Below are 17606 nucleotides of genomic sequence, written 5' to 3' on the forward strand. Positions count from 1 at the left end.
AAGAAAGAGATGAGTGAGATGGTTGGCTGCTTTATCTGGCCAGAAGTAGGTGATTCTAGGCCAGAAAGTGACTTCTTCCCTCTTTGCATTGGCTATTCGTTAATACATATATCCGATCAGTTGGTTCCTAACTTACTGGACTAAAAAAAAAATTATTTAACAGTAGGGGTTCAAATCCTCTATAAATTCTAAGTATGTTTTATGGTTGTGACCGAACACAACTCAAGGACCTAGCAAAATGCCCAAAAATCAAAGAACTGCGAGGATTCTCTTAACATTAAATTATTATCATGCAATGTAGTACATAGGATTTGGAAGTTTGAAAGACCGAGTAGCTATTGGTGAACCAAACAAATCACTCCACTGATCTCCAGAGTTTCCATGAATTCTATAGCCTTCATTTTCCAGCTCCTTTCTCTTCTCCGATTTATATACCTTAGCTATTTTCCCGTGATCCGAAGGCTCCCTACATCGCACATTATAATTTTAATTAAACATTATTGATCCTCATAAAAAACATGAAAAACAAAGAAAGAATAGAAACCATACCGTAATATAAGCCTCTCATAGCCACTGTACCCTGATATTAGAAGATTTTTTATAGTGGAACTCCTTTTGTGTTCATCTCGTCCTGTCAATAGAATCATAGTAAATCCTAGGCGTTGGAGCTCATTGTACAACCTTAGACTTGCTGGAATTGCAAAGACACGCTGCCGATTCCGGCCACTGATTGATTGTAATGTCATTGAAAATCTCCGTCCTATACATAACGCAAAACCATCAATACAAGAATATGCATATAGCATAATATGATAACTACATTAAAACTTAATTAATTAGTAATGGCATTCCCAAATCCATGTTCAGCATATTATGGCAAGTTAGAAAGCAAAACTTGTCAATATCAAAAATCCAAACATCCTTTCCGTCACCACGAATCTCAACAGTCTTTGCGAACTCTAACGAATCATCAACAACTAATCCAGAATCGAAAACACACTGATCCCCAATAACATAGTTTTTCACAAATTCAAGACACTTTCTGGAACTTGTTTCCATGACCCAGCGTCATTAGCTTCAACACTAAACCTCCAACTGTTACAATAGACCACATCATCTTTTGCGACTTTCCGATTACCTGAGATGAGAATTGATTGTGTTATTACGCCGGATATTAGGATGTAAATTATTAGTAGATTAATCAGGAGAGTTTGACCGGAAGGGAGGTTGGGTTTAGGAAGAGAAAGAGATTTCTTAATCGCCTTAATTAATCTAATTAGTGTTGGTGTTAATGGTAACTAATATTGTATTTATTCTGCGTACAATTCAAACGGTGCGTGGGTTTGGTTTTTTAATTAATGACCACATGAAATGACCGAGTAGCCCTATTAAACAACAGTGTCAAGCAAAACTTTAATTGAAGGACAATATCGGCACTACACATTTACATGGGTATAAAAAGACCAAATAGTCATTCTTAATAGTATTTAGGTGTTTGATTTAATTATTCATTTGAGGGTATTATGCGTAAGAAAAATACCCAGATGAATTTAAGGGTCTAGGTTAGTTATAAGAGATACTACTAGTAGAGATATATCAAAACGTAAATCAAACTAATGTACATTATTACAATCTAAAGATTCAATTTACATACGGAAAGTGTTCATAATCACATGACTCGATCTATACTCCAATATCCAGACTGATTCCTACGCCTCACAAACCTGCATCTATTCACAAGTTCCACAACGCACCACATAGCTACTGAAAGGATGGCAACACCAAAAACAACGTAAATCAACTTCCTGTATCAATCTATAAAGGTAATTATATCCTCGTAAACCCCATAACTTGAAGCTCCATACATCCTGCTATTTCCGCTTTGGAAAATGTCGTACCAAGGGTAAAGTATGGTTTGATGGACGGGGTCAAAGAAGTTCTCCACACCATGAATGATTACATGTCCATCATTGTATATGTCATGTTGGATGCGAATAAAGAAAACAATGAAGAGACAAGGACAGCAGTAATAAGGAACAACTAAGGTGCGGATTAGGATGTCCTTAAGGAAATATTTTGCCCCTTCTAGTGGTGCAGAAAGGCAGCAGTGACGTCTTCCTCACAGGATACAATGGTTTAGCAGTCTGACTTGCACTTGAACAAGCTGCTCAGTAGAACGGCAATATAACTCTCTCTGGCGGCTGATAGGGTTATATACTAAAAGCATTACTTTTGTAATAACTCTAATTCTTTATATTTTGAATGAGAATCATATGGGTAAATGTTATGCATATCATATATGTTATTAGTTATATGCATGTGTCTAATACTTTATGTTGTAGATGATATGGTGTGGACACATAGAAGATCATATCATCAGTACCTTATAAAGTATAAGCAAACGTTCACAACCTAGATGGATTTGGACAAACCATTGGTACGGTTGTAGTATAATCTGGTATTAGTCTATCTTGACTATAGGATTACACTAGTACAGTTTGTGTGTATTGAACAGGACCAAGTGAGGTTGTTTCTCTTTATACTGACTATATAAGAGAACAAACGCTTCTGCTATTATGGATGCTTGTCCTCTTAATCCAGATATAATAACGGGCACTTACGTGCATTGTACATTGTTTTAAATCATCAATGAGTGAGATTCATTTGTGAATTAACAAACTCAATGGATTGGGTAATGACATTGTATGTAAGGTGTGCTGTTGATTATAAAAGGAATCCGTGTCCCGCAAGAAGTCGGGCTGATGATGTCCCCTTGTGGAGCTCATAAGAATTGTCATATAAACCCTACAAGTGGATTTGATCCGACATGACAATGAGGATGAGTGGTATTACTCAAGGACATAAGAAGTTGATTAATGTAGTTGTCAGTAACTTGACTTAATCAATGGACATTCGATATCTTAAACATGGGGAGATCAACGAGCATATAATATGGAGCCCATAAATGCTAACACGTAATTTGGGATTAGGACGGTAGTACAACAATGACCTTTAGTGGAATAAGCAATTTGTTGATGGACTTGGGTTGTGTGTTCTGGGCAAACATGGGAAGCCCAAGCCCGTCAGGAGGCCCAACCCTAATTTCTCCTCATAGTCCCTGTTGTAGCCTATAAAAAGAAACCTCTTTCTCTGGCCGTTTTCTACACAAGAAAAATCAAGGTTTTGCTCAAGAAAAAAAATAGATCCAGAAATCGGATTCAATTTTGTGAGTGAGAAAGGCCAAGTGAGAAAGAAGAGGTTGGATGATCGTTGCCCACACAACGTCCAATCTAAAGATAGAAATACAACAGAAGATCAAGAGGTTGTTGATTTCATAAAGCTTGGATTCTCAGAGATATCAAGAAGCCGATCTAAATGTATTATTTTCTATCCAAAACCGTGACACCACTTATTCCACTGTGCGTGGGTTTTCACGGTTTGTAGAAATTTGCATTCTAAAATAACGGTTCCTACAGCGGCTATAGTAAGAAGAGAAGAAGAAGATGGTAGGACGTGAGTTCTGTTTATCTAATGGGTTTCACGAGTTCTATTGGAGTGAGATACCTCTATGGATGCACAATCCTGTTTATATAGAGGTTAGATCGGTCACAGCAGTCGGTCTCCTAAACAGATAAGGAAAAGAGACCAACTCGTAATAGAACATCGAAAATTGCTGCTGAAGCAAAAGCAAAACCAAGTTTAGGCAATTGGTCAATCTACTACCCACAACAGTAAGTCCAAGCCCGAATCCAACCCGACTCGGCTTGGTGCGGTGCAAGCGAGTGTGGCTTTGGGTAAGTCCCCCCTCCTAACACAAAAGCATTTGTACCCTAAGGGCACGCCCTTATGGTAGAGGAATTCCTCATATACTTCACTTGTTAGTGGTGGATAACCAATGTGGGACTATCTTCTATGCACTAAAGTGGAGAGAACACTCTTTGTTCATCTCCTCTACTTTGCACACACACACACACTAGTATTTAGAAATACAATAGAGGTTCCAACAATCCCCCACTATTTCAAAATACTAATAGTCCCCCACTATTTTGGAATATGATATTACAAAAAAAAATGGGTTAACGAAATGCCAGAGAGAATCGAAAAAGCAATGCCTAAGATACTGGTGCTTTACGGGCTTAAACCAATCATAGGGTAACATGTCTTATAGTACGTGAAAATGGTTGATTAAAAAATCTTTGCACCAACATTCCCTTCTAGTAAAATAGATCACATGCACCCACACTGCTCTTTCATTAGATAAGGTACTCAAAATAGCATGACGACATACCTTATTCCCATTGAGCCAAATAGCTTGATTTCTTTCGAAAACATTAGAACCCTCCATGGGTATTGTATCAATGAGATATTTTGCATAGTTGAGTACATCTAGGGCTAAGAACACCCTTTCTTTCCATCGCTTGAAGTGTGAACCACTGAAAGATTCAATCTTTGACACATTGGGTAAGTTGCAAGCATTTAGTAGAGGTGCAGCATCTCTCATATTCGAAGTAACCTCCATGACTCCTAAATTGGTTTCTTTGTTTGGCGTGTCTGTTGGTGTAGACATCTTGATTCTTTCCTTAAGATTGTTAGATGTGAATAAGGAAAACAATGAAGAGACAAGGACAACAGTAACAGGGAACAACCAAGGCATGGATTAGGCTGTTCTTAAGAAAAGATTTGGCCTCTTCCAGTGGTGCAGAAAGGCAGTAGTAGCGTCTTCCTCACAGGATACAATGGTTTAGCAGTCTGACTTGCACTCGAACAGGCTGCTCTCTAGAACGGCAGTATAACTCTCTCTGGCGGTTATAGTAAGAAGAGAAAAAGAAGATGGTAGGACGTGAGTTCTGTTTCTCTAATGGGTTTCACGAGTTCTGTTGTGACCGACCTAATCTCTATATAAATAGGACTGTGTGACCATAGAGGTATCTCACTCCAACAGAACTCGTGAAACCCAACAGAAAAACAGAACTCGCTTCTTACCATCTTCTTCTTCTCTTCTTACTATAGCCACCAGAGAGAGTTATATCGGCCGTTCTAGAAGCGCTATTCATTCGAGTGCAAGTCGATCGCTAAACCATTGTATCTGTAAGGAAGACGCCATCGCCGCCTTTCTCGCACTAATCGAAAGGGGCTTAAATCTTTTCTTAAGGAAAACCTAATCCGCGCCTTGGTTGTTCCCTGTTACTGCTGTCCTTGTCTCTTCATTGTTTTCTTTATTTGCATCCAACAATGTGAAGGAAAGAATCGAGATGTTTACACCAACAGACACGTCGAACAAAGAAACCAATTCAGGAGTTGTGGAGGTTACCGAAATATGAGAGATCTTTGCACCTTTATGAATACTAACTTGAACTACCAATGTGTCAAAGATTGAATCCTTCAGCGGTTCACACTTCAAGCGATGGAGAGAAAGGGTGTTCTCAGCCCTAGATGTACTTAACTATGCAAAGTATCTCACTGATACAACACCCACGGAGGGTTCTAATGATTTCAAAATAAATCAAGCTGCGCTAATCAATGGGAATAAGGTATGTCGTCATGCTATTTTAAGTACCTTGTCCAATGAAATTTTTTATATTTATTGTTCAAATAAGAATGCACATGATATATGGGAGAGTTTGAACAAAAAATACATAATAGAGGATGCTGGTACTCAAAAATATGTTGTTGGGACTTTTCTAAAGTTCCAGATGAGAGAGGATAGAGATGTAACGTCTCAAATCCATGATTTTCATGTGCTTATTAATGATTTGAAAACTAAGGGTATTGATTTACCCGAAACCTTTGTTGCTGGATGTTTGATTGAGAAACTCCCCAAGTCTTGAAAACACTATAAGAATAGTATGAAGCATAAACGCAAACAGATGACTCTTGAGGATGTGATCATTCACATTCACATAGAGGAAAAGAACAAGACTCGGGATGAGGTGTTGTCTAAGGAATTCCATCCCAAAGCCAATATCTTTGAAGGTAATCCCAACAAATCCAACAAAACCTCTAAAAAGCAGAAGTACAACAAAAATAAGAATTTCAAGGTCAAAGGCACTTCTTTTAAAAGGAGTGGTACTGGCAATGGAAATTGTTATGTTTGTGGTAAACCAAGACATATGGCTTTTCAATGCAGGCACAAAAAGGACACTGATGATCCTCCCAACGCTAATTTAGTTGAGGGAGATGATATAATTGTTGTTGTAGTGTCACAAGTGTTCATGGCCACTGGGAAGAAGAACTGGGTACTAGAGTCTGGTGCCACCCGCCACGTATGTGATGATATTGAAGCATTCTCAGACTACATACTAGTGAAAGATGAAAATGTCTATATAGGTGACTCAAGGTCTATTTCTGTTAAGGGAACATGCAAGATTTTCTGAAGTTAACTTAAGGGAAAACCCTATCACTTAGTAATGTTCTCCATGTTCTGAGATTTTTCAGAATCTGATTTCTGTGTCATTACGAGGAAAAGTTGGCGTCAAGGTGACTTTTTAAAGTGACAAGTTCGTTTTGAGTAAGAATGAGAGTTTTGTTGGGAAAAGTTATTGTAATAATAGTGGTCTTTTCATGTTAAATATACTTGACAACATTATTATTAATGAGAATAAATCTGCTTCTGCTTACTTGCTTGACTCTTTTAATATATGATATGGTAGACTCAGTATATGAAAAGGATGAAAGCATGTGGTTTATTGTCTGATATTTCTGATTTTTCTAATGATAAATGTGAGATATATGCTGAGACTAAAGCAACAAAGAAACCTTGCAGAACTGTTTCTAGAGATAAAAATGGATTACTAACTCTTATTCATATGGATTTGGGTGAATTCAGAAGTACCATGTCTAGGGGGGAAGTTTTATTATATTACATTCATAGATGACTTCTCTAAGTACACCATGGTATATTTACTTAGAAACAAACATGAGGCCGGTGAGATATTTCTGGGACACCAACTTTTCCCAGTAATGACACAGAAATCAAATTCTGACGAATCTCAAGAACATGGAGAACATTATTAAGTGAAAGGGTTTTCCCTGAAGTTAACTTCAGAAGAATCTTGCATGTTCCCTCAACAGGGATAGACCTTGAGTCACCCATATAAACCTTTTCATCTTTCACTAGTATGTAGTCTGAGAAGGCTTCAACATCACCACATACGTGGCGGGTGGCACCAGAATCTAGTACCCAGTTCTTTTTCCCAGTGGCCATGAACACTTGTGACACTACAACAACAATTATATCATCTCCCTCAACTAAATTAGCGTTGGGAGGATCATCAGTGTCCTTTTTGTGCCTGCATTGAAAAGCCCTATGTCCCGGTTTACCACAAACATAATAATTTCCATTTCCAGTACCACTCCTTTTAAAAGAAGTGCCTTTGACCTTGAAATTCTTATTTTTGTTGTACTTTTGCTTTTTAGAGGTTTTGTTGGATTTGTTGGGATTACCTTCAACGATATTGGTTTTGGAATGGAATTCCTTAGACAACACCTCATCCCGAGTCTTGTTCTTTTCCTCTATGTGAATGTGAATGATCACATTCTCAAGAGTCATCTGTTTACATTTATGCTTCATACTATTCTTATAGTGTTTCCAAGACTCGGGGAGTTTCTCAATCAAACATCCAGCAACAAAGGTTTCGGGTAAATCAATACCCTTAGTTTTCAAATCATTAATAAGCACATGAAAATCATGGATTTGAGACGTTACATCTCTATCCTCTCTCATCTGGAACTTTAGAAAAGTCCCAACAACATATTTTTGAGTATCAGCATCCTCTATTATGTATTTTTTGTTCAAACTCTCCCATATATCATGTGCATTCTTATTTGAACAATAAATATAAAAAAATTCATTGGACAAGATACTTAAAATAGCATGACGACATACCTTATTCCCATTGAGCCAAGCAGCTTGATTTATTTTGAAATCATTAGAACCCTCCGTGGGTGTTGTATCAGTGAGATACTTTGCATAGTTAAGTACATCTAGGGCTGAGAACACCCTTTCTCTCTATCGCTTGAAGTGTGAACCGCTGAAGGATTCAATCTTTGACACATTGGGTAAGTTGCGAGTATTCAGTAAAGGTGCAGCATCTCTCATATTCGAAGTAACCTCCACAACTCCTGAATTGGTTTCTTTGTTCGGCGTGTCTGTTGGTGTAAACATCTCGATTCTTTCCTTCACATTGTTGGATGCAAATAAAGAAAACAATGAAGAGACAATGACAGCAGTAACAGGGAACAACCAAGGCGCGGATTAGGCTTTCCTTAAGGAAAGATTTCGCCCCTTTCAGTGGTGCAGAAAGGCAGCAATGGCGTCTTCCTCATAGGATACAATGGTTTAGCAGTCTGACTTACACTTTCGCAGTTGCTCTCTAGAAACAATGATATAACTATCTCTCGACCGCTATCGTAAGAAGAGAAGAAGAAGATGGTAGGACGCGAGTTCTGTTTCTCTAATGGGTTTCACGAGTTCTGTTGGAGTGAGATACCTCTATGGACGCACAGTCCTGTTTATATAGAGGTTAGGTCGGTCACAACAGTCAGTCTCCTAAACAGATAAGGAAAAGAGACCAACTCGTAATAAAACACCGAAACTTGCTGCTAAAGCAAAAGCAAAACCAAGTTTAGGCAATTGGTCAATCCACTACCCACAACAATAAGCCCAAGCCCAAGCCCGACTCGGTGCGGGCGTGTGGCTTTGGGTAAGTCCTCCCTCCTAACACAAAAGCATTTGTACCATAAGGGCCCTTATGGTAAAGGAATTCCTCATATGCTTCACTTGCTAGTGGTGGATAACCAATGTGGGACTATCTTCTATGCACTAAAGTGGAGAAAATACTCTTTGTTCATCTCCTCCACTTTGCACACACACACTAGTACTTTGAAATACAATAGAGATTCCAACATGTCCCACTGCTTGATCTTGACGTTGTTAATGGAAGCATTATTTTGGGCATGTTCTAGTGTACTAACGACGAGGGGGTGACCATGAAGGAGGGTATCAATCTTGGATCCATGTGAGAGTGTTGATTCTAAATCCTCCTTCTCAATCTTCATGGGAGAAACATGGTATTTGACAAGTGTCAAAGGTGCTTGTGGGTATTTCAAAGAGAAGAAAGCTTCGTCAGCTGGACAGAATATGGTAACTGTTGCTGCATTGTTGTTGCTTAAAGCTGAGGAGATAAGGGTGGGGAGAGTCATCTCCAGGGTGAGAGACATAGCACTGTAACCGCCATCTGATATAGCCTTAACAATCTTCTCGTGTGTTTCTCGATTATTATGATCACTAGATGTGACTCCTTCAACAGGAGAAACTGGAAAAGTTGAAAGAAATAGAAAAAAGAGGAGAGACAACTAAAAAGTTGAAGCCATGAGCAAGAACGAATTCTGGTATTCTTGTTGAAGAGTACATATAGAACTCAATTGACCTGCTGAAGGTTTTGACACATTGGTAACCAACACAAATTCCTATTTCCTAGTTAACTTGGATTCTTTAAACCGGGTGTAACATGTGATTTGGATTCCTAAAGGAATCTGGATTCTTTCAAGGCCAGAAACACCTCCCATCCTTCACGTACTCTGGTTGCTCGGCATGGGGATGCATCAAGGAAACAGGATATAGTAAATAAATCCATGCTTAGTTGGATATTGGCCAGTGACCTAAAAGTTACACCAAGCTCAGCTAGCAGCCTTAGTGGCTTGTTTTCTAACGATATTTTTTGTTTCTTTAACAAGAGCAGAAAGTTTGTAATGTTAGTCTTTACTCCCACAACGACGAAATAAGGCAATCCAATAGGTTATTTGAACCTTTGTGCGAGAGTGATGGATACGACCTTACTTGAACAGGATCTGTTCTATAGGGAAGTACCTCTGTTTCCTTGAGTAATCAAGAGATGGTAACCAAAGCTTGGTAGATGAACCATGACCGTGCCATCAGAGCGTGATTAATGGTAGGATTATCCTGATGGGGTCATTCTTGCTGATGGTAGGATTATCCTGATGGGGTCATTCTTGCTGTAGAGGATCGTTCTCAGCAGCCTCTGGGTTGCCTGGGGTGATCGTGCGGTTGTCTGACAAGCTTCAATAATTTTTTGTTCAATTTATTTAACATAAATCACAGACTAAATTTGGAATACGAAATTTTTTGTTCAATTTATTTAACATAAATCGCAGACTAAATTTGGAATACGATGTGTCAAACCTTCAGACAAAAACTAGAACATCACCATAGAGACTCTATCTTGCACATGAAATTGCTGGCCAGTACTTAATTCCAAAAAAACTGAACTCAATCCAATAACTCCAGCAACAAAACCATCAGAAACAACCAGCCCACAAACATCATCGACAAACCAACCTCACCACGCTGAACTACATAAAACTTCAGTGTCATATTAGAGTGCATAATTCCTCGTTGTATCCAGCAGCTTCGAGCCTGAATACTCCTTCGCGTCCTCATCAAACAACTCAAATATACAATCCCCGACTCTATTTCCGCTAAGGCTGAGGAACTAACACTAAAATTAAAGTGGAATACAACTACGCTTGAAAGGAGATGAGGAAGCCTTCTGAATTAAGTCCAAAATCATATAGACGGCAAGTTGTTATGGTTATGTCTGGCAAGATACACTCACACACAGGTAGTATGATACGATGAACGGAAATAGAGTACGAACCAAAATGTCAACAATTACACAATAAGAGCATCTTTAGCAGAGCAACCAAAAAAATCACCAAAATTTTGAACCAAAAAAACACCAAACAACTTTAGGAGCAACATCAAAAAAACACCAAGCAACTACGCGGTTTTGCCAAAACCGCGCCACTAAAGCCCAACTGACAGGCCCAAGCCCACGCGGTTTTGTCACTTTTCACGCACGGTGTTGTAACAACACCGCGCTACTTCTATATAAAAGCGGTTCCAAAGCAGCGGTTGGTCACTTTCACCTCTTCTCACAATTATAAAACCCTCTCCTTAGTTAAAAAAACAAAAACCTACCTAAACTCTTAAAATTTGATATGGATCCTTTTGAACCTTTCGCCCGGTGATGATTGGCGATTACACGACGACATTAGCAATGAGGAGAAGAACACGAGGAAGTAGAATACGGTGGGGAGAAGGCGATTGGGAAGAAGAACCCAGGATGTCGCTACCGACCGATAGACATCCCTATGTCTTGGAGTATCGGATGAACGACTTGATTGGCAATTTGCACCGGAGAAGCACTTGATATGGAAGTTGTGTCTTCTACACGTGATACAAAATAATATGGTCGAGTGCATGGCTAATACTTTCGTAATTAATTAGTTTTGATTAAATATTTTGAATATTAATTAGTTGAGTTGGACCAATTAATTATTTATCTTATAATGCATTATTTTTTTTTATAATATCGATGTTGTTGACTCACCGAGTTAGATCGGCTTTACTTGGTGTTAGAGAGTGGTGGAAGGTTATTAGGAGTTTGGATGAGTTTGTACATATTAGAGATAGTATTTTGTATACACCTTTGGATATTTTGATTGATACGGATTATGAGAAGGTCGATTCAAGGTGGTCATAGCTTTTTAGTAGAAAGATGGTAGAGTAGAACTCATACATTTCATTTTCCTTCAGGCGGAGTTAGGGTTCACACCACTAGACTTCACTATGATTTACGGGTTGAGTATCGGTATAGGCCAACCGATACCTTTTCATACAAATTATGAGAATATGGATAGTATGCTTATGAGTTTTCCTCATTTGGGTGCGGATGCTTATGATTCTTCTGGGATTAAGCTATCTCATATTAAGACTGCATATATGGAACCCCTCTTGCATCCTGATACACGAGCGGAGTTAGCTTTGACTGTTCTAGGGTAGTGAGGGTGATGATCAGTATGTTAGGGCTTTTTTGATGTTTTTTATTGGGCATGTTTTGTTTCCCAATGGTCATTCTACGGTACGACTGGGATATTATGCTTATGTATCTAATTTGCATACTATGAGAGATTATGACCTGGGTAGCTCAGTATATGCCACATTGATATCGGCGTTAGATAAAGCTTCACAGACATTCGGAAATAGAAGTCCTCAGATTGCAAGATTCACGAGACTTTTAGAGATTTGGTTCTATGAGTACTTTCGATGTCTTTGTCCTAACATAGATATGATTGCTGATACTCGCCCTAGATTTGCTAGTAGGTCAAGGCCTCACTTGACTCGTAACAGAGGGCAGATTAGGAATAATATCTGTATGGCTCGTGCTCAGATTGATATTAGATCATTGTCATCTATTGAGTGGAGACCTTGGCGTTTTTGTCTCGCCTTTGACGATCGGTTATGCAAAGATGCCTTGTGTGTTGTCCGTCCGCGAGTTATTTTGCCGCCGCGGATTTGATCGGGTTTTGGTGCGTGGGCGGCGGATGTTGGAGGCGGATGACTTGACATTATGGAGTTCCATGTGCTCCCATGCCAGATGTTAGTGATGCAAAGTCGTGGGGTAGAATTCAAGTTCATGAAGTTCATGCCAGTGGTGGTCCTTGGCCAGATGTGTCTTCTTTTGTTGTTGAGCGCATCTGGCGTCAAGATTATAGATGGTGGAACCGTGTCTCCATGGGTCCGTTGTTGCCTCTGTTAGTCGGGCTAGCAACTTCAAGTTTGTGGGCTGGAAGGGATGAGGCGTGAGCTACGTATTCCTCATCCGCCACGCTGTTTACAACCCACAACCTCTCGAATGCATATATTAGCGGCTCACGTAATGCGCCAATAATCCTCGGATGTTTGCGTGTGTGGACCTAATAGGGAGCCTACTTATATTTCCATTCACGAGGTGCCTCATGCTCGTTTCTCACGAGTTAGAGCAGATATTGATCGGTATACCATGGTGAGTTTAATTGTTTTATTTATCTTCTTCATTATATATATAATATGTACTCATACTGTATTTTCTTGGATTTTTAGGCTGAGGTTCTAGAAAGATATGAGAACCAGGTTCTTATGTTTTATGGGATGAGGACTGCCCTGTATCATTATAGCCAAGAAAGAGAGGAGGCATATTCTCAGACATATCAGCAATCCCAACGTGCATATGACGAGACTCAGAAAGCGTATGAGGATATGCAGCAAGTGTACACGCAGCAACATCAGGGATATGAGGAACTTCAGGCTGAAGTAGTTAACCTCCGTGCAGACAGAGAAGATCATAAATCTCAGATTAGGAACTTAGAGGAGCGCCGGGCGTCCAAATAGAGAGAGGAGAGGGATCGAGTGGTGGTAAGGGGAATTAAAGAGAGCTAAATAAATTTGATATAATATGATAGGTTTTGAATTATTTTGGATATTATATGATTATATCATAATCATAGATTTTGGACTGCATAATCATAATCATAGGTTTTTAATTTCTTTAATTTTTTTGATTTTGAATTACAATTCTTAATTTCTTCAATTGCACAATTGTTAATTTCTTAACTTCTATGCACAACTCATAATTTTTCAAGTTCTATGCACCACAGTTCTAATTTTCAGAAAAAAACGCACGCGGTTTTGGCAAAACCGCGCCCATTGAAGCCCAAGCCCATGCAGTTTTGCCAAAACCACGCCATAGAAGCCCATTTAGCAGCCCAAGCCCACGCGGTGTTGGAAAAACCGCGCGGTTTTGGCAAAACCGCGTGAGTGATTTGATACAGCACCAAACCTGGAACCAAATATTGGTCGATTTGGTGTTTGGTTTAGTGTTTTTTTGGTGTTTTCATCAACATATAGTTCTCCTGAAGTTGAAAAAGCACCAAATTCTTGATGCTAGGTTGATATCACTACTAAAGATACTCTAACACGACTCTAAACTAAAGGATCAACTGGAAATTAGTATGTTTAGGACTCCGCCATACAAACCCAGTACAGACTGCAAAGGCAAGGAACCAATAAGGACATATGGAGGGAGTAGTATTCACATCCAGTGAATACCACACACGTGTCCAGCACAATTATAAATATCGCACCGACCTCATGTCCGCAGCTCGCTTCATAGCGACTCACATCATCATCTCGCACACCCGATCTAAGGTATTCGTCCTCCGAGCTCGCTCCAGAGTAGCTCAACTCGCACGCCCTCACACAAAACGTTCCACCTAGAGACATCATCCATTATCCAGATGCAATCATTACCAGAGCCATACTAACACAACCCAACCACTCCCCATCATTGCAGACTTCCTACCACCACCAATCCTACACGCATCCCTGATCTTGACCACACATTTGTACTCGTCAGTACACGTGTAGCGCAGATCTTCACACTCAACAGCTATAAATACCCCCCGTTGGAACTACGTTAGACCTGATTCTTCTCTCCCCCCAGAATCAAGAGAAGATACGTAGGCAGTTCGCTCATCAGCGAACTCGGTCTTTCCTAAATCCAATCACATTCTCCTTCCTCCCTTGTATGTAAAGGAAAGCTAAAATACATCTTTACATTGGCGCCTTCTGTGGTCTCGATCTCTTGATAAACCACTTAACAAATCCTTAAACCAAAAAGAAAAAACACTCAAGCCCACGAAGCATGGAAAGCCTCGAAGCTTAAGTCCAGAGTTTAGTCGGTCAACTAGGCACAATGAACGGGCACATTACCCTGCTCCGGCGGGAAAAGTCTCCAAATTAACAGTTTTTTGTTCTAATTTCTTTTGGATATTAGTTCGATCTAGTGCAGGTCAATCAAGCTCCAATGCACACTGGGGGCTAGCCACAACCATCTCCGGACTGGGGCTCATTGTTGCCATCTAAACAAGTTCAATTCTGTTATTATGATCCATGCATCTCCAAAATTACTACTGTTAGTTCGTACTAACTCTTTGGTGCTAGCTCGCATTTTTATAGGTCAATAAAGCTCCAAAACTGGGGCTAACTATAGTCATGCCAATTCAAGGCTAGCTATTGACGACGATCTCCAAAGCAGGATGCCCACAGACTCACTCGGGTCACAACACCCAGCTGAATATAACGCTCACTCGAGCTTAAACGCTACATAGCGTCACCACTTCTCTCCTGTTGACAAGACCCTAGAGGTCATCTCCGCTCCTATTGTCAAGACCCTAGAGGTCGCCTCCACTCCTGTTATCAAGACCCCAGAGGTCGCCCCAACTCATGTTGGCAAGACCCCAGAGGTTGCCTCTGCTCCTGTTATCAAGACCCAGAGGTCGCCCCAGCTCCTGTTAGCAAGACCCCAGAGGTCGCCTCCGCTCTTGTTGTCAAGACCCCAGAGGTCGCACCAACTCCTGTTGCCAAGATCTCCATTCCTCCGGTCGAGAAACAATCACCCGAGACCAGCTCCGCTAAGGTCCCATACCAGATGTTAGTGATGCTAAGTCGTGGAGTAGAACTCAAGTTCATGAAGTTCATGCCAGTTGTGGTCCTTGGCCAGATGCGTCTTCTTTTCTTGTTGAGCAGACTGCAGATCAGTATTATAGATGGTGGAACCGTGTCTCCATAGGTCCGTTGTTGCCCCCTGTTGGTCGGGCTAGCAACTTCAAGTTTGTGGGCCTAGAAGGGATGAGACGTGAGCTACGTATTCCTCATCCGCCACATCCTGTTTACAACCCACAACCTCTGAATGCATATCATCCAGCTCCTATGTCTGCCAGTAATCCTCAGATGTTTGTCGTGTGTAGACCTGATGGGGAGGTTACTTACATTTCCAATCCTGAGGTGCCTCGTGCTTGTTGCCATGAGTTAAAGCCACAGATTGATCAGTATACCACGGTGAGTTTAGTTATTTTATTTTTCTTATTCATTATATATATAATATGTACTCACAATGTATTTTCTTGGATTTTCAGGCTGAGGTTTGGGAAAGATATGAGAACCAGATTTGTATGTTTGATGGGAAGAGGACTGTTGTGTATCATTATAGACAAGAAAGAGAGGAGACATATTCTCAAACATATTAGCAATCCCAACGTGCGTATGACGAGACTCGAAAAGCGTATGAGGATATTCAGCAGGTGTATATGCAACAACATCAGGGATATGAAGAACTTCAGGCTGAGGTAGTTAACCTTCGTGCAGACAAAGAAGATCTTGGTTCTCAGGTTAGGAACTTAGAGGAGTAGCTTCGGAACATCCAAATAGAGAGAGGAGAGGCATCGAGTGGTAAGGGGCGTAAGAAGAGAGGTAAATAGATTTTATGTAATATGATAGGTTTTGGATCATTTTGGATATTGGATCATAATCATAGATTTTGGATAATTTTTATCGTTTTGTATACATAATCATAATCATAGGTTTTAGATCATTTTGGATACATAATCATAATTATTTTTATCATTTTTAGATACAAGTGCACAATTCCTAATTTCTTCATACAATTGCATAATTCCTAATTTCTTCAATTTCACAATTCCTAATTTTTGGAAAAAACGCACGTGGTTTTGGCAAAACCGCGCCTATAGAAGCCCAAGCCCAGGCGGTGTTGGCAAAACCGCGCCATAGAAGCCCACTTAGCAGCCCAAGCCCATGCGGTGTTGGAAAAACAGAGCGGTGTTGCCAAAACCGCGTGAGAGATTTGATACAGCACCAAAGCTGGAACCAAATTTTTGCCGATTTGGTATTTGGTTTGGTGTTTTTTTTGTGTTTTCATCAAACATGTGACTCTCCTGAAGATGAAAAAACACCAAATTATTGGAAATTTGATGTTTGATGCTAGGAAAGTGTCTCTCCTAAAGATGCTCTTAGAAGTTCTTGTTAAGCACATTAATTAAGTATATATCAAAACGTAATCAAACTGATGTGCATTATTACAATCTAATGCCACTTATAAGCGCAAACTAAAGATTCAATTTCCATACGAAAAGTGTTCATAATCACATGACTCGATCTATACTCCAATATCCAGACTGATTCCTACGCCTCACAAACTTGCATCTATTCATAAGTTCCACAACGCACCATATAGCTACTGAAAGGATGGCAACACCAAAAACAATGTAAATCAACTTCCTGTATCGATCTATAAAGCTGATTATATCCTTGTAAACCCCATAATTTGAAGCTCCATACATCTTGCTATTTTCGCTTTGGAAAATGTCGTACCACGGGTAAAGTATGGTTTGATAGGTGGGGTCAAAGAAGTTCTCCACACCACCACGAACGATTACATGTCCATCGTGTTGGGGTTAACACCGATATCAATCGATCCCCACTACACAGATAACTTGTATTTAAACTCACTTCAACTCCAGACAAATTCTAAATATCAACTACATCCTAACTAACATGCCCAACTCTCTAAACAACTATTAACAACATATAATAATGTAAAGAAGTAAAACGCATACCACAACATAAAGATATACCGTGGTTCGGCCAATGGTGCCTACTTCCATAAGAGCTAATCATTTTATAAAGTGGGAAGGAAAATTACAATCACTCATTTCAGTCTCTCACTTTACTAGATCACTCCTCTCTATTTACAAGCTTGTTTCTCTGTAAAGGTTATCTCTCAATCTTGATTGCTTTCAAGATTGGATTTTCTCTCTCTTGTGTTGCCTTGGTTCGTGTGTTCTGCCTGTTAGGTTTTGCCAAAAACCCAAACCTTATATTGCAAACTCGCGGTTTTGCAAACATAGAA

General features: G+C 39.8%; 1 long non-coding RNA gene and 2 pseudogenes across 1 annotated transcript; 2 read left to right on the top strand and 1 right to left on the bottom strand.

The window, feature by feature from the left end:
* Positions 1-286: 286 nt before the first annotated feature.
* On the bottom strand, positions 287-9594 carry LOC147508413 (acid phosphatase 1-like; annotated as a pseudogene).
* A 234-nt stretch (positions 9595-9828) lies between these two features.
* Positions 9829-10080, top strand: LOC147508414 (small nucleolar RNA U3; annotated as a pseudogene).
* Positions 9844-10092, top strand: LOC147508415 (uncharacterized). Its single transcript, XR_015216363.1, has 2 exons — positions 9844-9985; positions 10021-10092. It is a non-coding gene; the product is annotated as an uncharacterized LOC147508415 (long non-coding RNA).
* The last annotated feature ends 7514 nt before the right edge of the window (positions 10093-17606 follow it).

Source organism: Coptis chinensis, chromosome 3 (assembly GCF_015680905.1).
Source record: "Coptis chinensis isolate HL-2020 chromosome 3, ASM1568090v1, whole genome shotgun sequence".
Lineage (NCBI taxonomy): Eukaryota > Viridiplantae > Streptophyta > Magnoliopsida > Ranunculales > Ranunculaceae > Coptis > Coptis chinensis.